Source organism: Canis lupus, chromosome 23 (assembly GCF_048164855.1).
Source record: "Canis lupus baileyi chromosome 23, mCanLup2.hap1, whole genome shotgun sequence".
Taxonomy (NCBI): Eukaryota; Metazoa; Chordata; class Mammalia; order Carnivora; family Canidae; genus Canis; species Canis lupus.
In genome coordinates this window covers 49827458-49850741 of record NC_132860.1, presented here as the reverse complement: position 1 = coordinate 49850741, position 23284 = coordinate 49827458, and the positions used below count along the sequence as shown (strand labels likewise).

The following is a 23284-nucleotide window of genomic DNA, read 5'->3' as shown; positions in this document are numbered from 1 at the left end:
GTTTCTGTCCTTTAGTAGCTTGCAGTTTAGCAAAGACAAAAGACAAATCAACCATTGTGCTATAACTGATATCAAGAAAGAGTCTTATTTCAAACTCCCAGAATCTTAGAAAGTTTCCTGAATGTGATTAGATTATGTATGAACTGAAGTTTAGAGGATGAATAGCTGTTAGGTGTGTAAGACAAGAATGAGCTTTGGAGGCTGAGGATCATAGCATACCCTTAACAGAAAAATTGCCCCCTTTTACCTGGGTAAATCATTGCGTTTTTGGGGAATAAATACTCATGCTTGTGTAGCAATTAATAAAAATGAATTAGCCAGTTTTGGCAAACCAAAGACATTCAGGTTTTCCTCATGGTCTAGGGTCTTGGCCCAGGGCGTGATCCTGGAGTCCCGGGATCGAGTCCTACGTCGGGCTCCCGGCATGGAGCCTGCTTCTGTCTCTGCCTCTCTCTCTCTCTCTCTCTCTCTCTGTCTCTCTCTCTATGTCTCAAATAAATAAGTAAATCTTTTAAAAAATATATGAATAAAGCAACTTCAGAATAGCGATCAGTTATATATGGATACTTCTAAAGCAGCGATCCCTGGCTAAAGAGTAAATTATTGGGACAATCATTTACACTGATTAGTGATGTAAAGGAGGAGTGATGTAAAGGAGGATAATTACTAAGTGCCTATTCATCAAGCCTATTACATGTTTTCTTGTTATACACTGAGAGTAGTACTACAAGGGGAGAGGAGATTTGTCTCCACTTTATAGATGAGGATCTTATCTCTGAGAACTTGAATAAGATATACAAAGTCAAAGAGCCAGAGATACCTGGACCCTATTGCAAAAGAAGGATGATAAGACTCTCCTAGAAAAAACACACTAAAAATACTTGCCAAATGGATTATTCAATGAGTGATTGAATTACTGATTCTCTTGGTACTAAGAATACATTTTACCAGCCTTATAAAATTCAGGTTTTTGTTGATCTAAGAATGGGTCCCCTTGCTGTTGAAGATGCAAATCAGTTATTTTGCAACTACAGTGTTTTTGTTAGATGCCAGGAGAAAGTATTGCTGTGTCAGCGGTTCCTGGAAGGCTGTATCTACATTTTAGGTTTGCTTAGTTGGAAAAGGACTCATTCAGGATTTAAGATTTCAAGGATTTTTAAATTGTTAGTTAAACAAATTTAGGGTTATCTAAACTTATTCTGAATGATTTTCATTAATTTCAATGTTTTCACCCTTCATAATGGACTTGACCTGGACCTCATTCATTTCATGAAGGAACAGGAGAACAATCATTACTCAAAAAACAAATTGCTGGGGAGAAGCTTGTCACTGAGTACTCCAATTATAATCCAGCTGAATAATAGATTCAAGAGGGAACTTTTACTTTCAAATCTATGAACACCATAGGAAAACAGTGTGTATGTGTGTGCATGCATATGTATATGTGTGTGTGTGTGTGTATATATGTGTGTGTGTATGTATGCATAATATATGTATTCTCCACATTTGTGTGCCTGTGTGTGCACACGTTTGTGTGTATGTATACACGTGTGTACTAAGGAAGTTAATGCATATGTGTGTATGCTTCAATTTCCTACATGTGAGCAAACAGTCAGGCTTGTGATATAAGATGAAAAAAATATTTTGTGTGTGTAACGATTGACCTAGAAATTTTTTTATTGTTTTGTGACAAGCTGGCCTTCAGAAACATTAATAAGTTTTTACCCAGTACTGCCATGTTCACCTCTGAATTTGACACACACACACACACACACACTCAGAGTACTATTCTTCAACTCAGTGAGGACATTAGGTCACAAAGCCTTTTTTAAAAAAATCTTAATAGATATTACATTTAATCTACAGATGATGTTGGATATTATGGGCTATTTTAATAATATTATTTCAATCCATGATCATCAGATAATTTTCCATTTATTTGTGTCTTCTTTAATTTTTGTCATCAAAATTTTATAGTATCTATATACAGATATTTTGCCTTCCTGCTTAATTTTTTTAAGACTTTATTCATTTATTCATGAGAGACACAGGGAGAGAGGCAAAGACATGGGCAGAGGGAGAAGACAGCTCCATGCAGGAGCCCAATGTGGGACTTGATCCCGGGACACCAGGATCATACCCTGAGCCAAAGGCAGACGCTCAACCTCTGAGACACCTAGACATCCCAAATTTATTCATAAATATTTTATTGTTTTTGATACTAGTAAATGGCATTATTCTATTTATTCCTTTTCAGATAATTTATTGTAATATATAGAAATGCTACTGCTACTTAGAAGAGAGCAAAGAGACAAAATCCTTGACACTGGTGTTGGCAATGATATTTTGGATACAGTAATGAAACCAAAGCTGTGAGAACCAGCACAGCATGTACCTACCTGGCTTATACAAAGCCCGCCCCCCCAACTTAGGTGGAACTTCCCTCTCTAGTTACACTTGCATCAGTCCCAGCATGTCAGGCTCCATTCCCCAGAAGACCAGCCCAAACTTGTCCACACCATGTCTCCCAACACAGGAGTTTTGCAGAGCCTCAGTTCTGGCACCAATGGTGACGGGTCTCATTTCACCAATAGACTAGAGCATACTTAGATAAAAGGTGTACATTCTGACTGGGGACCAAATGCTGCCCACAAAAGGCAAAGAGACCCTCTTTAGATGACCATCCTGAAGGACAAAGTGACCAGGACCAAACAGTTGAGCACATGTAGCACACATAAGAGATACTCCCAGAAATGTCAGGCCCTAGGGAACAGGGAACACTATAGGCAGAGCAGTATAGGACCTCTTTTTCATAAGGTCATTACCCTCAAGAACAGGAGACATAGATGACTTCCTTAACATGCAAAAACAGGGACAGAGACTTAGACACAATGAGAAAACAGAAATTTATCCCAAATGAAAGAACAGGACAAGGCCACAGCCAGAGATCTAAATGAAACAGATATAAGTAACATGCCTGATGGAGAATTTAAGGTAATGATCATAAATATACTAAGTGGACTTGAGCAAAGAGTGGAATACATGAATAAGACCCTTACACACAGATAAGGAATAAGATGGCAGAGCTCAATAAATGAAATGAGAAACACATCTGATGGAATGAACAGTAGGCTGGAAGAAGCAAAGAAATGAATTAATGACCTAGAAGACAGAGTAATGGAAAGCAATCTGAACAAAAGAGAAACAGGCATTATGCAAAACTAGAGTAGACATAGGGACCTAGTGATGCTATCAAATGTAATAACATTTACATAATCGAGTCCCAGAAGAAGAAGAGAGAAAAGGGGGAAGAAAATTCACTTGAAGAAATAATAGATGAAAATTTCCCTAATCTAGGAGGAAACAGATATTCAGATAGAGGAGGCACCAAGAACTCCCATAAAAATTAACAAAAGCAAATTCTTGCCAAAACATGTCATAATTAAATTGGCAAAATATAGTGATAAGAAAAAATTTAAAAGTAGCAAGACAAAAGAAGACAGCAACGTACAAGGGAAAACCCATAAGATTAGCAGGAGATTTTTCTCCAGAAACCTTCTAAGCCAGAAATGATATATTCAAAGTGATATATTCAATTTGCAAGATACAAAATTGGTGTAGAATTATCTACACCAATTGAGGCAGTAGAAAGAGAAATCAAGGAATCAACCCTATTAACAAATGCATCAAATATAATAATATACCTAGGAATAAACCTAACCAATGTGGTGAAAGACCTATACTCTGAAAACTCTATAGTTTTATAACATAGTTGAAAGAAATTAATGATGACACAAAGAAATGAAAAGACATTCCATGGTTATGGATTTGAAGAGTAAATATTGTTAAAATATGTGTACTTCCAAAATAATCTACACATGTAATGCAGTTCCTGTTGAAACACCAATAGCATTTTCCATAGAACCGAAAACAAATGTGTATGGAACTACAAAAGACCTCAAATAGTGAAAGCAATCTTTGAAAACCAAAGCAAAGCTGGACATATCACAATCCCAGTGTTCAAATCGTATTACAAACGTGTAGTGATCAAGACAATATGGTACTGGTACCAAAAATAACACATAGATCAATAGAACCAAATAGAAAACTCAGAAAAAACCAGTAATATATGGCCAATTAATCTTTGACAAAGCAGGAAAGACTATCCAATGGGAAAAAGACAGTAAACTGGACAACTACATGCAAAAAAAAAAAAAAAAAAGGAACTGGACCATTTTCTTAGACCATACACAAAAATAAATTAAAAATGGATTAAAAACCTAAATGTGATATTGAAACCATAAAAACACTAGAAGAAAGCACAGGTAGTAACTTCTCTGTTCAGCCCTAGCAAATTTTTTCTAGATAGATTGCCTGTGGCAAGGGAAACCAAAACAAAAATAAGCTATTGTAACTACATCAAAATGAAAAGCTTCTGCACAGTAAAGGAAACAATTAACAAAACTAAAAGTTAACCCATGGAATGGGAGAAGATATTTGCAAATGACATATCTGATAAAAAGTTAGTGTCCAAAATATATAAAGAAGTTTATAAAATTCAATACCCAAAAACAAATAATCCAGCTAAAAATTAGACAGAAGACACAAATAGACTTTTCTCTAAAGAAGATGTCCATCTGTCCAGATGGTCAGATTCATGAAAAGTTGTTTATCATCAGCTACCATCAGGAAATTGCAAATCAAAATTACAATGCGATATCACCTCACACCTGTCAGAATGGCTAAAATCAATAACACAAGAAACAACATGTGTTAACAAGAATGTGAAGAAAAAGGAACCCTCGTGCACTGATGTGGCAACGCAAACAGGTACAGCCACTCTAGAAAACAGTATGGAGTTTTTTCCAGAAGTTTAAAATAGAACAATTCCAAGAACTAGCAATTGCACTACTGGGTATTTGCCCAAAGTATAAAAAACAGTAATTCAAAGAGATACATGCACCCCAATGTTTACTGCAGTCAAGATGTGGAAGCAGCCAAAGTGTTCACTGTTTGCTGAATGGATAAAGAAGTGTGTGTGTGTGTGTGTGTGTGTGTGTGTATTAGAATGTTATTCATCCATAAAAAGAATGAAATCTTGCCATTTGCAAAGACATGTATGAAGCTAGATGGTATAATGCTCAGCAAAATAAGTCTGTTATAGTAAGCAAATAGCATATGATTTCATTCATAGGTGGAATTTAAGAAACATAACAACCAAGAAAAGGGGAATGAGGGGGGTGAGGAGATGAGGCAAATCAAGAAACAGACTCTATTAGAGTTTAAAAAACTGCTTATTGCCAGAGGGGAATGGGGTGAGATTATGGGTTAAATAGGTGATGGGAATTAAGGAACGTGCTTGTTGTGGTGAGCAGCCAGCGATCTATGGAATTGTTGAATCGCTATATTGTACACCTGAAATTAAGACAACACTGTATGTTAACTAATTGAAACTATTATAAAAACTTAAAAAGTTAAAAAAATGGACAAAGAGCCTACATAACATTTTCCCAAAGAACACATGTAGGTAAGCAATATATACATGAGAAAATACTCAACATCACTAATCATCAAGGAAATACAAATCATAACCACAATGAAGTATCATCTCATACCAGTTAGAATGACTATTATAGAAAAGACAAGAAATAAAAAGTACTGTTGAGGATGTGGAGGAAGGGGAACACTTGTACACTGTTGGTGGGAATGTAAATGGATGCAGCCACTGTGGAAAATAGTGTGGAGATTCCTCAAAAATTAAAAATTGACCTATCATATGATCCGGCAATTCCACTTATGCATATATATTATAAGGAAACAAAATCAATACCTTGAAGAGATACAAGTACTCCTGTGTTCATTACCACATTATTTACAACAGCTGAGACATGCAAACAACTGAAGTATCCATAAATGGGTAAATGGAACAGGAAAATTTGCTCTCACCTTTTACTCTCTCTCTCCCATTTGTGACAAAACGAATGAACCGTGAGAGCACTATACTAAGTGAAATAAATCTGAAAGAGAAAGACAAATACTTCATGACTTCATTTATAAATAGAATCTAAAAAACCCTGAACTACAGAAATAGAGAGTAGATTGGTTGTTGCTAGAGGTGAGGAAGGTAGATACAGGCAATCAGAAGTTACGAAATTCTGGTTATAAGGTAAATAAATTCTGGGGACTCAATGTACAGCATGGTGAGCACAGCTAAGCATACTCCATTGGATATTTGAAAGTTTCTAAGGCAGTAACTCTAAAAAGTTCTCATCACTTAAAAAAATGTAACCCTGTGAGGTGATGGATGTTAAATAAACATGGTAGTAATCATTCCACAATATTTACATATATCAAATCTTTACGCAATGTACCCTAAACTGATACAATGTTATATATCAAGTATATCTCAATAAAACGGAGAAAAGGTCATTGCCAACAAAAAGAAGTATGAAAAATATGTCAAATAAATATCAGGACTGATATTGACTTAACTTTTTCATCAGGGATTATTAATTTATTGCTAGAATAAAAATCTTTATGTCAACATCTGTAAGGATTTGATATGACAATATTCATACTAAGTAGGTTTACAATTTTTTTTTAAATTCAAGAGAGACAAGAATCACTAGGTAGTAGTCCAAGTTCAAATTTTGGAATATTGAGTGTTACTATCTTAGTAGAAACAGAATTCAAAGCAGAATTGGAAATTTTTAGATGTCATATTATTGACCAAAAATATCTTCTATCTGATAAAATGCTTTTGATAGGGAAGGAAGGCAATACTGCTATAAACCAACAAGGGAATTTATTGGCGTGTATGATTGCAAAGATCAGAAGTAGGATTGGCTTTAACCATGGCACCATCGGAAGTTTGGTATACCAGCCAAAGCTCCACCCTTGGCTCTACTCACTTTAACATGTCAGTTTCATCCTAAAATTAGTTCCCCTGATAACAACAAAAAAATATGGCTGCAATGGTTTCTCATCTCATACACTATAATGTCTACAGTAAGAAAAATCATATTTCTTTCACCTCCCTGCAAGGAGAAAAGAAACTTTTTTTTTTCTCCAGAATCCCTAAAAACTCCTGAAACTTCATTGTTTCCTACTGTATTATGGTATTCATTCTTAAGCCCATTATTGGAGACAGGGTATGAAGTACAGTAGGTAGCTTCAGAAATCAGCCTACATTTATATCTTTGGAAAAAGAGTCAAGCTTACACAGATCTCACATCTGACTACTGTGGAGGGGAAGTTTTCTAAAGGAAAATCTGAAAAGTGGATAATGTTGCTAGCTAGAAGGAGAGCCATAGAAGTGAACATAAAGAGACTTGTTTAAGAAAAATTACTTGAGAGTAGGGGTAATTAGAATAAAGAAAATTAAGAAACAACTGCCATAACTGAGACTCAAGATTATAAAAGTTTTGACCAAGATTATAAAAGCTGGAGTAATCAAGAGATAAACAGATACAGGAGGCCTAAAACTATAACAACAAATGGGAGACTGACTCTACCCTGAATTGCAATAATATTCTAAGAGTTATGAAAAGCAAAGGCAGCATATTTTTTATGTATTATACCTCATTATAGAAATTGATCCTGTTTAGAGGGCACAGTCTTAAGAAGAACTAGAGAAAAGGAACAAAAATATCAAAATGGCATGGAAAACGCGACCTACTGTTTCTTCATTCTAAATCTAGTATGGCTGTGTTGAGGACCTATTAGGTAAAAATAGCCAGGTTGATGAACCTGAATGCACAGTAGCTAGCAATGTAGAAAATGAAATCTTTGGTCAAAATCAACTCTAGGAAAATTTTTCAGATGACTAGAGTTCAATTGCCTTTGAAACAATTTGGAACACACTCTGAACTTGCCTCACCTTTTCACTATAGTTATAACGTAACAGGCAGGTGCATCCCACTTTTTACAGCTGTGTGAAGAAATCTCCAATTTCAAACAATGAGTATTTAGTTGATTTACTTCCAAGTTCACAATCTCAAGGTTATATGGCATGTTGGGTTATATGCATGTTATTCTAACTCTTCTAGGATATTTTAGGTTTTGGTTATTTGTTCTCTCCTTCTTCATTGGCTAGTTTTGTATTCACACACTGGCTCATGTCATTATGTTTTCTTTGAGTGCTAAGGTTAAACTCTTTCTGAGTTTTGCTACTACTACATTCCCGGAGAAAAAGAGTAATTTTCTATTGGTATTCACTATTTTTTTCCTTGCATCCAACTACAATCATGTTTCCTCTTAACAGCTAGAATTTCCATGACAGTGTTCCCTTGTATCTTTTCAGAAATGGATTCTGACCCATCTTCCCTGAATATCTAACTCAGTTTCTTTTTTACCTCCATGTTTTCTAACTCCAGTTATTTTGATTAAATGAATTAATGTAACAAAGCATTTTTAAAATTTTTTTATCAAAATTTTTTAATCCCTCCTAGTTTTCTCTATTCTATTTTTAGAAAATGTATAGGTTCATTAAAGATAACCAATTTCCATAAAATTTACTTGACCACATCAAGTTGATACCGTCCTATCTGAAATTGTTATACTTCTCTCTAGTGAGTTTCCAATTATTGGTATTCTTACTTTTTTTTGAGTGCTTATATGTGCCATGCTCTGTGTAAAGTATTTTATAACTGTTTTCTTTTTCATTTTTATGTTTGTGAGGTCGATACCACTAATGTTCACATTTACACATGAGTAAATTGAACTCCATGAAGGTGAAATACCTAAAATCAATTAGGAAGTGTTGGAATCTATCTTTGAATTCTAGCCTACAAACCTGATATATTTAATCACTGTATTTTGCTTCTTCTCTGTTTTCTTCTTTTACTTGTGATTAGCAGGGTCTAAATTTAGGGCTCTTGTTTTGAGTTCAGACAAGATAAATATGCATTAAACTCCATATTGATAAACTCCATTGATAAGCAAGATGTATTTTCAATACATCTAGTCTCAGTTATCTGTGATATTTTTCTAACAACTTCATAGAGAGTTTTGCAAATCCATCAGTCAAATATCTCATCTGGAATATCCTGTATTCATGCACATGAGGATGCAGAATGTGTTTAATGCTTGCATTTTAATTCCTCTGACTCTTATTAGTCAGCCATTAGTTGAATCTGTAGAACTATCTTTATGTTTCTGCAAATGCTAACTCATTCCCTGTCCCCGTATACCTCATAGGGAACCTCCATTGAGTAAGACATGATTGTTGAAGCTGGATTTCTTCTTTAAAGACATATAATGAACTTTTAATGTGTAAAGTAAAATAATAATTATTAGGAATGAGAAGTTGAAAAGAATGACTCTTCTCCTTTGATTTATTGGAAGCCAAATCCCACCTTTTATACACTTGTGACCACTTCTTAAAAATCATTTCTATGAATTCCTAGTCTATTATACATTCCTTAAATGTTAATCCTCATGGAATTTGGCCTTAGTCATCTTTTTTTTTATCTCAAAAAATAGTTGTGTGTACATTTCTGTTGTGATTTAATAAGCATATACAAGTAATACCTGGCAATGAAATCTCTATCTCAGTCTATTTGTAGTCTAATATACCAAATAGTTTACAAAACATTTATGCTTAAACATACTACAGACATTTCAAGCTAATATATTTAAAGGAAAATTCTTGTTCTCTCTCACATTATTCTTCCTCCTCATGCATTCTCCATCTCAGTAAATGGAGATTTAGTCCACAGTATCCCTCAATCCAGTAAAACTAAACAACTTCCTCCTCCTCTTCTAAGACTTTATTTATTTAACACTAACCACTTACTGACCACCCAGGTGCCCCTAAACTCATTCTCCTTTTTCATTCTCCTAATCCAGTAACCAAATCCTTTCTGTTTTATCTTCTTATTCTCTCTCATCTCTCCCTTCACACTTCTTACTACTAAAGATCAAGCCTGTGTTACTTCTTTCCTACATTGGTACATTATCTTTTTCATCATTTTCCGGAATAAAAATACTATCCCTTCTCCAAATCATCCTTCACCCTACTGTCAGAATGCTGTTTCTAAGGATTAATTGAGTAGCTCTACTGCTTGAAATCCTTCGTTTTCTTCAGGACAAAACATAAACTTCAGAGCATAATATAACACGGTCTTTATGTCCTGGCTATTATCTCTTTTCTCTAATGTGCTGCTAGGGGAATGAGACATACAGAATGTTTGCTAATTCCAGAAAACATCATATGTCATGAGGCAAGAACATGGCAAATGGTTTTTTATAACATATATGGAACATACAAAGACATGATTCCAATAAATGATTTTTATATTATATCACATGTATAATCATTTTAATATATAAGAATATGAATCAATCATTATATATTTTATTATCTCTATAATATTTCAAGTTGCAAAGTGTTTATATTTATACTAATTAGAATTAATTATAATCATACAATACAAGCAGTATCTGACATCTTTTTTAAATGTATGAAAAAATTATTAGGTATTTATTCTTTCACTCTTAAAAATAGGCTTTTATTTACACTTCATATTCTCTAAGGTTGAGATGAATGTCATGGGAGAAGAAAAGACAAGTATAAAACTCTGGAAAATTAAGTAACACCTTTACCTGGTGATGGAGGTGGAAACAGGCCCATCAACTCTGTTAGTCTGCATTAGTTCAGCCATAAAAGAAAGTATATGACTTCACCATAGTCTTCTGTGGTAACCTAATTCTCACAAGCTATCTCAGGATAACAGATTGGAAACATTTGTATAAAACTTTAATTTTCCACAGACCTTTTTTTTTTTTTCCCCAGAATCCCAGAAGTGCTTTTCTTTAAGTTATTAAGTTACATCAGCTTTTTGGATTCTATTACCAGAAAGTAACAAGCTTTTCTTCATCTTTTAAAGTCAAGATCTAAAGAATGTTAGCGTATTGTGAAGCAATTATTTATTCCAATTAAGATAAAAGGTATACAGTTCAAGGGATTTAGTATTACCATTAAAAATGATAGACAAATGGATATATTTTAGGATTAAATCTTTTTAAGTTCTATTAGTGTGATATAGCCTGGTGGGAGAGCAAGGGTTACTACAATTCCATTATTTTGGAGTTAAACCTTAAATAGTGAGCACACACATTCCTCTAAAGATTAAGAAGCATTTCCTTTCATACTTGATTTGCCACATGGAGTTGATTACTTCTAAATTTGATTCGACTCTTATAGAGTAAGCCTCATCAGTTCCAGGGGAGAACTCTAAAGCTTTGACTTTAATGCCTCAGAATGGTGCTACATGTAAATTAAGTTAATGTGTAGTCATCTCTATAGATTTGAATTCTCAGGAAAATAACGTCTTACAATATTTCTTTTTCCTGTAATAAATGACCTGTAATAAATTTCCTATAAGGAATCCATAACCAGCAATATCAGAATGAGTACAAAATTTAATGTTGTCATATACATTGTTTTTGAACTTCAGTATAGTTAGTAAATGCTATTGAAATCTTATGGAACTTAAATATTGCATTATAATCCATGATTACAATAACAAGAGGTTTAAGTCATATATAAGAAAAGTGAATCTTTTATCTCCATATTTGTTAAAACATATATAGGCCAGACATTTCTTCAGACTTCATTTCCTCAGAGAGAACTTCTCTGAATATCCCAATTACCCTCGTTTGTCATTTACCCTGCCTTAATTTTTTTGTCAGCGCTTAGTTTTACTGATGATATATTATATATTAATCATTTTATTTTTAATCTCACTAGAATAAGATTTTGAGTTACTACGGTATGTCTAGTACTTTTCTCAATTGATATTTGTTAACTGAATGTATAAATGCATGATAATATATGCCAATGAAGGGCCCTTTATTTGGAGTTAGACAACATTGGTTGGCATGACTATTAATAATGGCAAAAGGTGAAGGACTATTGATAATAACCTTGTCTATAAAATAAAATATGAATGATGTCATTTACTAGGATTGTTGGTTGAACATATCAAATGAGCCCCAATGAAAGTACTGTATACAATGTTCGAGTTTACTGATTGTTAGCATTGTCATTGCTTTGACTTCTTTTTTTGAACCAGTTAAACTATCTTTAAATTTGATCACATTCTTTAAATTATTTTGTTTTCCAAAAGGAGGAGACAAATTTAACTGCCTTAGGTATATTTATTTAATTCATATATCATCTACTATTTGACTAAACATATAAACAAAAAATAGACTGGGCAAGATTTAAAAATTGGACTCTGTCACATCTCTATAGCACTAATCACTTTCTTTAGAGGCATATATTTTCTAAAGATTTATAATATATGCATATATGTTATATTAAGTATCAAAAGAAAACAGAAAAAATAGATTGTCGAGGTAGGTATAAACATAGATTCCTGAGTAATGAAGAATGCTCTATCTATTTAGATACCTAAAAAATACAAGAATGGAGGATTGGGGGTTAATGAGATATATAGAAGAGAAAATTTATGTACTTATGAGTGTGATCATAAAACAGGTAGATCTTTGCTTTTTATAATAATGCTTATGAGAGAGAATTATTCAGAGAGTAGACTTTCCACAATGAATGAATATGACCTATCTCATACGCGTCAGCCAACTTAAATATGTAGTCACCTTACCCCTATTTTTGCATGAAGTGACCAAAAACAAAGTGACCATGGTGGTAGAGATTACCTGAGCCCAATAAGAATGAATGAGCCTCTCAACAAAGATGGTAGAGCTACTGTCACTGCTGTATGTAAGATTTGCCAACAAAAGAGACCAAAAATGGGCCTTCAATATGGCACAATTCTTTGAAGAGAGTAGGTCTCATGTTGGTTACATAGGACTTCTACCCTGGAAGGTACAAATATTCATCTTTAGCAGATTTAGTATTTATTCAGAATATAGATTTACCTTTTCTGCCTAGGGTGCCTCTACCTGAACCACCACCCAAAGGCTTACAAAGTACTTAACCTACTGATATGTAATTCTGTATGACATTGCCTTAGACCAAAGGGCCTATTTTCTAAGAAAGTAGTTATTATCACAAGCATATGAATACAGAATACACTGATAATTGTATGTTCTTTATTAATGAGTTCACTGGGGGCAACTCTGCATGCTCTGTCTGGACCACTGAACCAGTATATGGGATGGCAGAAACCATGGCCTGGCAAAAGCAAGGCTACTGAAGTTTTAGACCCCTCAAGAATAAAGGTCTGGGTTCACTCCAGTAGGAAAGCATAAAGACTAGCCAAAGTACTGGCTAAGAGTGAGGGAAATGTGGAAAAGCAATAGAATAGAGAGACAATGAATACTGATAGTGGTGTCAGGACAGAGCAGATAAAACAGCAGGGGCCGTAGCTTGCTTCACAGATTCTTATTCCTTAAGTATTTCAGATATTGAGGCAAGATAACACCTTGAAGTAGACCACAAATAACTGGATTTTACCTCTGCCCTCCCCTGCTCTGTTCAGAAAAGAAATGAGGGTATTGTCCTCATAATTATGGAGACTCCATATTATAGTATGAAAGCTAGATATGAAGAGCAATAGTGTATCTCTATGGTTCTAGAGTTGGAATATATCATTCTTCCCACATTCACCACTTCAGATCTTCCAGGCCTAATAAATAGCTTGTTGTAGCTGCCACTATAGTGATTTGATCTGTGTGGGATCTCACATACTTCATTCAGAGAGTATAACTCCTTGACTCCTGCATTTTCTACCCAAGGGATTTCCTAAAGCGGACTCCATGGGACTCTGCTTGGTTTTCACATATGCATATCTTAAAAGTAGTTTTGGCTAATACCCAATGGAGCAATGCTTTTATTAATGGGAGATGGGGAACCATGGTTAAATTCTTCTGCCTTTCTCACCCCAACATAGTCAGGTCTCTATAAACTGAGAAGCAGTATATTTGAATTTTATAGGGGCATCCTAAGGGATTAAAAAAAACTATTTAGCAGTAACCAGCTCAAAATAATCTCTAAACTATTTTATTTTCCTGTCTCTCACTTCTGTTCCCTGGGATTGCACTACCAAAAAAACAAACAAACAAACAAAAAAAACAAAAACAAACAAAAATACAATAGCAATTAAACACTCTGCCAGAGACTGCTTTCTGGGGAACCCAGGCTAAGATAAAGATCTTTTCTGGATTGCAAGATATTTCTCAAGTAAGAGGAGAGCAATGAAAGTTAAAGATGTAAAAAACAGTGAACAGAAATAGCACTGGGATTCTCTACTAAATGATTATGTATGGGCTTTATATTCAGAACAGCATTCTGCCTTTAAATAGATTATTGCTATTTTTCTTTTTTTTCATTTTATTTTTTTATTTTTATTTTTTTAATAATAAATTTATTTTTTTATGGATGTTCAATTTGCCAACATACAGAATAACACCCAGTGCTCATACCGTCAAGTGCCCTCTCAGTGCCCGTCACCCATTCACCCCCACCCCTTGCCCTGGTTTATGTATACAATGGAATATTTGCCATTAGAAATGACAAATACCCACCATTTGCTTCAACGTGGATGGAACTGGAGGGTATTATGCTGAGTGAAATAAGTCAATCGGAGAAGGACAAACATTATATGGTCTCATTCATTTGGGGAATATAAATAATAGTGAAAGGGAATAGAAGGGAAGGGAGAAGAAATGGATAGGAAATATCAGAAAGGGAGACAGAACATGAAGATTATTGCTATTTTTCTAATTTTGTTAATTTATGTCATAATTTAAGACCCAAATAGTAGGCATCTACACTATGCTTCTTCTGTTGACCAAAATCTGTGAATGATTGTCAAATTTAGCAACTATTTTTATAATAGTTTTGAAAAATAATTACCATAATTGGGTAACTTGTTATTTTTAAAAAACTATGAACATACTGAATATAATTTCCCAATACATTTTTTAAAAGAAAGCCTTAGGAATTCTTTTCTTGTGCAATCAATTATATTACTAAGTAAGAAATCTAAGTGAAAAAAATATGTCTGAACTCTGGGAGTGGATATGTACCGATATAACTAAAGATATAAATGCAGGGTAAATTTTGAAATGTAAGAGCAGGACAGTTATTTCAAGTCCCTCATGCCATAAAAAAATGTCTATCTTATTTTAATTTCCATTTTAAATTTTAAAATTTTAATTATTTTAAATTTTTTATTTATTTTAATAATAAATAATTTATTTTAATGTATTTTAAATTTTTAAATTTTAAATTTTAAAATTAATCCCTCTTTCCTCTCTCACTTGCTCTGGCTCTTGCTCTTTGATCCCTTGTACTACCATGTTCCTTCAGGTAAAGGGTCTGCAATAGAAATATGACAACACCAGAATTTTCCTGAATCCCTTCTGTGGTGGTATTATCTCTTGGCAGACTCCATGTTACAGAATGGATGTCTTGCGGCATAATTCATGAAAATATTACCTTAGTCGAATCTTCCTGTTAGAATAATACATGTCATAAAGTACGTATAGGTTCTACAATATTGTAGGAAATTCAAGTGGGAGCAAACTATCTCAGATGATAAATTTTCATTAGTCATAGGTGTCACTATTAGTAAATAAAGGAACATTGTGGTTCCCTAAAGCAGAAACCACGAGAGAGGAGGAAAAGTCAAAAGATATATATGACAAAATCAGATACTCTTAAGAGTAAGTCTGATGCTCTAAGATATTAGATTGTTCTCAAAATCGTTAGAGGGATACTATTTCATTGTTTTAACAGCTTCATTTTGTCATGTTTACATGCTTACACACCAGAATAAACAATGTTCTATTACATTGGAGAGTTGGTTTTTATTCAGTTACATGAGTCTCTCGAGTAATGAAAACTCACCTAAGCAACATTTAACCTATTTCTTGGCTGAGTTTCCTGTAGTTTAGCAACTAGCATACAATGAATAGCTATTTGATTGGCACCCATGTGCTCCAACAAGAATATCTCTAAATTCAGAGAAATCCAAACAAAAAGAAAGTAGTTGGTTGTACCAATACATTAAAAAAAGAAAAAGGATAATAAAATATATTTAGACAAAAGAGCAAATAAAATATTTTTTATCCTTGTCAAGTCATACAGTAGGCTTTTATGACTTTCTGCTCTTATATCATAAAGGCTATATCACAGGTATTCTGTTGAGATTTGCTTTATGACTTTCCGCTCTTATATCATAAAAGCTATATCACATGGTATTCTTTTGAGATTTGCAAATGATGTTCTAACATTTTAAATTAATTTCTATAATAAAGCATTTTAGACTTTGAGTCTTCAGAAAAATGCTCATTTTCCCATTTTTTTCAATATCTGTCAACTAATTCCCACACATCTATTTTGCTCATTACATTACTGATCATCCAGAGGAAAAAAAAATCTTTCCAGCACAGCATTTAGCAATAATCAGGAGGTGTGGAGTTTTGGTAACATACTGTAGAGTTTCTCACCAATCTTGTTTCTTAGTTTTGTGCACACAGAGGGACTATATTTTCCACAATTTTATGTAATTAAATTGATACCCTATGACTAGTTCTGAACAGTAGAATGTAGAGAGTAGAGTATACCCTATTTTGCCCAGGTCCCTAAAATTTCCTTAAGAACTTTGGCTAGGAAACTAATCTCTTCTTTATGACCACAAGTAAAGGATTTCAGATGCCAAAGGCGCACAGTAGAAAGATGATGGAGTCCAGAATGACTACTAGATGAAAGGTTCTCAGGAAAGATTCCTCATTAGCATCAGATAGTCAAATTAGGAGCAAAAATTAAGAAATAACTTTTCATTTGATTAATCCACTAAAACTTGAAAACTGTTCATTTTAGCAGCTCATGGTAAACGCCTTCATGATTTTAGAGTTAAATACAGTGATCCTGAGGTCAAATATAGTTATCAGATCTATACTACAGAGCAAGCTGATATGTATAAATCCTCATTTAATTTCAGTCATCTCAGATACATTCACCTAATGAAGCTCTATTGAACAGAAATGGGATATTAGACTCTGATAGATGAGTTCCACAAAAATCTGAACATGCAAACTATGGAAAATCATAATCCTTACTGAGACCTGAAACCCAGTTTCTTCTCTCATTTCCAACCAATCCAATAAATTACTTCTGTCTTCCACTGCCCCAGCTATTTGGAAAGTAGAGATACTGATTATTGTGAGAAAATTTACTTAAAAAATATATTTTATTTATTTGACAAAGAGAACCAGAGAACACAAGTGGAGGGAGCAACGGAGGGGGAGGGAGAAGCAGGCTCCCCACAGATGCAAGGCTGGATCCCAGGATCCCGGGATCATGGCCTGAGCAGAAGGCATCTGCTTACCCAACTGAGCCACCCAGGTGCCCCAAGTGCTATTTTTAACAGTCAGTATGAGGATACACTAAAAATATTGGTGATATACTTAAAACAAGCTATATTTTTTTGCATTTAAAAAAGGAAAGCAATCAGGTATTCTGGAGAAAGTGTAGAAATAGCATACAAGAAAGTTACAAAAACATATTTGAAGAAGGTAAAATACGTAATGATTACAAAAATTGATGGAGTTTAGAAAGAATATATTTAACTGAAATGCTGTGAATATCATACATAGAATGATAGGAATAGAAACATTGGGTGTATAAGAAAAAATCTTAGTACACACTTGTTCAGCAGTAAAGTTAATAAATACATACATACATACAAATAAATATCTCCTGTAAATATTCTTTTTCACTTATTAGAATTAACCTATAACACTCGGAAAACTAAAATATTACCAGAGCATAGGTGTTTTTAACCTGGATGATGTGGAAGTAAAGATATAACTGCAAAGGCTGGGAAGTAAAAGGGAGGAGTAGAAATAGAGATAAGAATAGTATTGCTACTATCTTCATACTTATATAAAGATGAATCAAATGATTCTGGATAATTAACAAGCTAATAGTTGTAAGGAGAAGTTGATAGGTTATTGGAAATAATGTAAGGGGTTCATAGCTTCATCTTAATTGCTAAGAGTCAATAGACAATGTCTAGAATTAATGCAAGAAATACTAGCATAGGTATGCTATTAAACATTATTTAAGTAGCCAAGAAGAGAAAACAAATGGTTATATATGTTTATTTCCCAGTATAGGGAAATTTGACAACAGATTTCTGTTGTATATTATTGTATTTGGTACTTATTTTTTTAATTGCATGTTTTACTTCTTTCTTTTTTAAACAAGACTTAGTAATGACAAGAGAAGAGAAAAAAGAAGACTTAAAGAAAACTGTAGTTATAAGAAAGTACTGACTTATAAGCAGGTGCCAGGCAAGACAAAACATGGCACATGTAGAAATCTCCAACTAACCTCTGAGTGTAGAAGGAAACACAGGTGGATAGGTAATCTGTGTGGGGAGATCCTCTCCCACTTTTGCATGACATTTGAGTGAGCTCTGGTGGTTGATGGATAAATAGAAGAGCAAACTTCTTTAAACTCTAATTCACTAAAAGTTGCCTATTCTTTAAGAAGCTAGTCTTGGAGAGGCAGTAGGCAAATTTTCATAAGAGCCAAGGAATATCCTGGTTAGAAAGAGATTAGACATTCTGGAAGCTTCATGTTATAGATTTTGTTTTCATGAAGTTTGGAGATTATCCAAGTAATGTCTACCAGAAAGAAGTCATTAAAGACCTCAAAGGACACAACAACAATATAAGGGAAGAAAAAGAAATCTTCAGGAGGATGCTTTTCACAAAGAATCACATTCCTTTTTCGAAAGCATAGACACTTATTTTATGAATTCGTCTACAGGGACACTTAGCTTCTCAAATTTTGGTGAATATTCACCTTATCCTTATAGTAATCCAACAATTATTGACTGATAAGATCTTGGCATCTGATAATGAACATCTTCTCTGCGGTATTTTTTTTTGCAAGTGTATGTTACATGAAATAACTTCTCACTATGTAGAGACCATGAATAGAGATGGCTCCTTGGAGTTCTGTAATTTCTCTTTGTTGAATAAGTTACCATACTGGATATTTTTTTCCCTCTGATGGTCTTCATGTTCTCACTTACATCCCACTCTTTCATTAATCCATCAATATTTGCTATATAGACACTTCACCTTAGTACATAGTGGATATACAGCAGGAACATTCAACTTTCCATTTGAGCATGCAGAACCAAAATAAGTGTTTTTCTATATGCCAGACCTAAGAAGAAATGAAGTACTTTCTTGATTTTCTTGCTGTCAATATCTCCTCTGCTACTATTTTCACTTTAATGTGGCCACCTCATGTTGTTGTTGTGTGTTTATTAAGGCTGACTCTTCCAAGAATTCCAGATTGAAAAACCAACACAGATCTTTGCCTTTGATTTCTCTGAACTTATTCAAGGATTCTCTAATGTATCCCCAGTCTATAAGACTTTCTTCACATCACTTTACAGCCAATGAAGAATTGTTTTTAAGTATATTCTCTGTAGAGTAAAAACACAGTTCTGTGTATCCTATTCTTTCTCCATTCTATAATTTTTAAATTCTGCACTCTGAGTTTCAAAGATCTCTACTAATGATCAAAGTAATGGTTTTGAAATGAAAGTAACTCAAAAAATAAATCAACTGCCCAGTTTTTGCATTGGAAAGTCAGTTTTTAAGACTTGTTTTGAAAATCAGTTTTTTTAACTTTTTATTATGAATGAGTTATTTTGTGTTCATATATTCCAATTTTACACATAGTTAACAGAATAAAAGCAACATCATTTCAGTTTAGAGTAAATAACAAAAAAGACAAAAATGTGATATAGTTTCAATATAAGACAAATCATTGGTCTAGACTTCTGAAATGGTGACAATGGTAATTTTTAAAAATACTATTAACTGAATTGGGCTCATGCAAACCAGAAAGTCCAAATGAACTCAAAGTAAAACGCTCCCTAAAAATATGATGCAATAACAATAAACTTTTGGGGAAACACTAGACAGTAGTTGCAATCAGCAATGGGATAAAAGAACACAAAATACTTATATTAATTACAAGACTACGATATAAGAATTGGGGGTAAAACAATTTGTGTAAGTATTAGCTTATTATTACAAGGGAAAAAGAATATTTGTAGTTTTCTTCAAATAAGTAAATGAAAAATGATTGTGATTGTCTACTATGGATAGGTACAGTCAATTTTCGATTGATTAAAACTCCATAGTTTTAAAGTACAAAGAGAGAATACAGTGAGGAATTTCATGGCTATATAATTGTCCAAAGCATAATTTAGGACAGGATCTCATTTTGGGGGTGGTGGTGGGATTATTTCTTTTTCAAATTTATTTCAATCATTATGATTACACAAAGAAAAAAATCTCAGTTATTGCTAATTTTTTCTCAATTGAATAGGTTTTTTAAAAAGCTAACAAATTGGGGGATCCCTGGGTGTTTCAGCGGTTTAGCGCCTGCCTATGGCCCAGGGCGCGATCCTGGAGTCCCGGAATCGAGTACCGCATCGGGCTCCCGGCATGGAGCCTGCTTCTCCCTCTGCCTGTGTCTCTGCCTCTCTCTCTCTCTCTCTCTCTCTCTCTCTCTCTGTCTATCATAAATAAACAAAGACAAGGAAACTGTAAGAAGATATATGTTAACTAACTTGACTGTAGTAATCATTTTGTTACAACCACGTGTATATACCCATGTCATGTTGTATACCTTAAATATATACAAGTTTTTTATTGGAAAAGAAAGTAACTCTTATGGCTTTCTGAAACATACATTTACATACATCAGTTAATAGTTATTACAAAGTCACACAATAGATAGATTCTAAATTATGTTGAGGGTTGAAAAGATAACGTTAAAGGGCTACTTATAATTTCTTTATCATTTAAAATAATAGAATTGTTTCGTTTCTCTTTGTGACTTTAAAATGTGTAGCTTTGTGAGAAACTAAGAAACTTTTTATTAAAAGTGGTATTTCTATTAATATGCTTATTTATATATTTAATAGGCATAATTTCCTTTCATATAATTTTCCTTAGGATCTAAAAGAAAGGGAAAGCTACAGTGTAATGCTTCATGTTTAAATTGAATTTTACATAATTAATTTTCATAACAATAATTCATATTTGAATTAAATTTTACTAAATTTTCAGTTCACATGGAAATTAACAGTACTTTTATTGGCTTTTTATTCCTCTTAAAATCTTCCAAATTTGCCTTGTATCTTACATGTAATCACCTAGAATTTTGGACTAAAGCTATGATCTTAAGGATATAAAACCTTAGCAGCATACCAATTTATTCATTTATTCCTGATTTACTCACATAACATTTATTAAGTGCTGGTTATATTTTCTATACATAAGATTTAAGGAAATTAAATATCTTTATTATATAAATTATCACTTGAGGGGAAGCACAGATATATAATAATGGCAGTATAGAGAACTATGATTATAACAGGGTTAGCTGCAGGTTATACTTATAGCACAGAGAAAATAATTAGCTCTTGGATGAATTAAGAAGTTAAGTATTTGAGTGGAGTCTTGAAATCCAAATATAGTCATCCCAGTTGAGAAGAGGTGAGATAGGTTGTCAACACTTGGAGGAGGAAATCACTGGGGAGCTTGGAGCAATAATCAGGTCCAGCTCATGAAGTCTTTTATGCCAACATAATGAATTTGTAGGCAACACTAACTGATTAAATTGTTTTAACATTTTACACAGTGGAATAACAACATTATATAATAATCTAAATTAATTCATTTAAGTTCAATGTATTTTATTGTTCTCCAGTGTCAGGTACTAGGACAACAATGCTGAAAAACAGAAAAGGCTTATAATTAGATGAAAAAAAAAAAACAGAATTTGAACAGAAAGATTAGAAATGTCAGAACATATCAATCTAAGAAAAAACAGTCTAAGATAGCTTATAAGTCTTGGTCATCTAACAAAGATGACCATGACAAAAAGAGACAAATATTTAGAAATTAATGGTGGCAGGGTTTGCTTAGCATGAGAGGATGTTGATAATTGTGATATAATATATAAGAATAGAGAAAAGCAATGTTTTCCAAAGGGCACAAGATGATAGCAATGACAGCAAGATGGTGAAATAGAAAGTTTCAGCTCTTATCTCCACAGAAACACTGATTTTGCAACCATCCATGGATGAAAATACCTTCATGAGGGTTCTGGAACCCAGGAGAGAAGTTACAGTATCCCAGTAGAGGACAGAAATGAGAAAAGAAGCATTGAAAAAAATAAGAATAGTTTCAATTTACCTATGTCACCCCTCACCCAGGCTGGCATAGTGCAGCCCCAAGAAAGATCGTCTCAGTCTTTCAGTTCTTCTGTGGAGGAAAGAGACAGTGAAATGACATTTGACTTTTCTACCAGAGAAACCTACTTTTGTCATGCCATATCCATTGAGGAATTATTAGCTATATTGTCTAGGAGTAGCTAAGAACAAAGAAATTTCCTTGTAAAAGAAGAAAGAAAAGGAGTAGGAGGCTCATTTAAAGGCAAAATGGCTGAAAACTTCCTAGATCTGGAGAGAGAAATAGATGTCCAGACTCATGAAGCACGAAACATCTCAAATAGGTTGAACCTAATGAGGTCTACATTGACACATGTTATAATTAAATTGTCAAAAGTCTAAGATAAAGAGAATTTTGAAAGCAGTAAAAGTTACTTGTCATATACAAGGAAACTATCATAAGGCCATCAGCAAAGTTCTCAAAAAATACATTGCAGGCAAGAAGAAAGTGGGATGCTATTGCAAAAGCATAAACAAACAAAAAGCTATTAAGAATACTATACTGGCAAAGCTATCCTTCAAAAATGCAGAAGAAAGAATTTCTCAAATAAAAACTGAGGAAGTTCATCACCAGTACAACTGCCTTACAAGAAATGCTTAAGGGAGTTCTTCAAATGTAAACAAAGGATGCTAGCAGTAATATAAAAATTATAAAAGTTTAAATCTTACTGGAAAAGGTAAATATATAGACAACTACAGAAAATGGTGTGCATAAATCACTTTAACCCTAGTATAAAATATAACATTATTAAGAGTAACTATAACCACAAAAATTTGTTAATTGATATGCACCATTAAAAAAAATAAATACTGGGGCACTTGGGTGGCTCAGTCTAAGCATCTGCCTTTGGCTTGATCTCAGGGTCCTGGGATCAAGTCCCGTATCAGGCTCCTTGCTCAGCAGGGAGTCTGCTTCTCCCTCTACCCCTCCTCCCTGCTCATGCTCTCTCTCACACACTCTTTCAAATAAATAAATAAATAAATAAATAAATAAATAAATAAATAAAATCTTAAAA

At 33.6% G+C, this 23284-nt stretch overlaps 1 protein-coding gene across 4 annotated transcripts in view; it reads right to left on the bottom strand.

Moving 5' to 3' along the window:
- CNTN5 (contactin 5) overlaps nt 1–23284 on the bottom strand; it is a 1277146-nt gene that overhangs the window by 803814 nt on the left and 450048 nt on the right. For 3 of the 4 annotated variants that reach the window (XM_072795132.1, XM_072795136.1, XM_072795135.1), the window contains exon 3: nt 5947–6017. The exons of the other annotated variant lie outside the window; for it this stretch is intronic. The gene's annotated coding sequence lies outside the window, so the exon portion shown is untranslated. The remainder of the gene's footprint in view (nt 1–5946; nt 6018–23284) is intronic. 4 annotated transcript variants of the gene reach the window in all.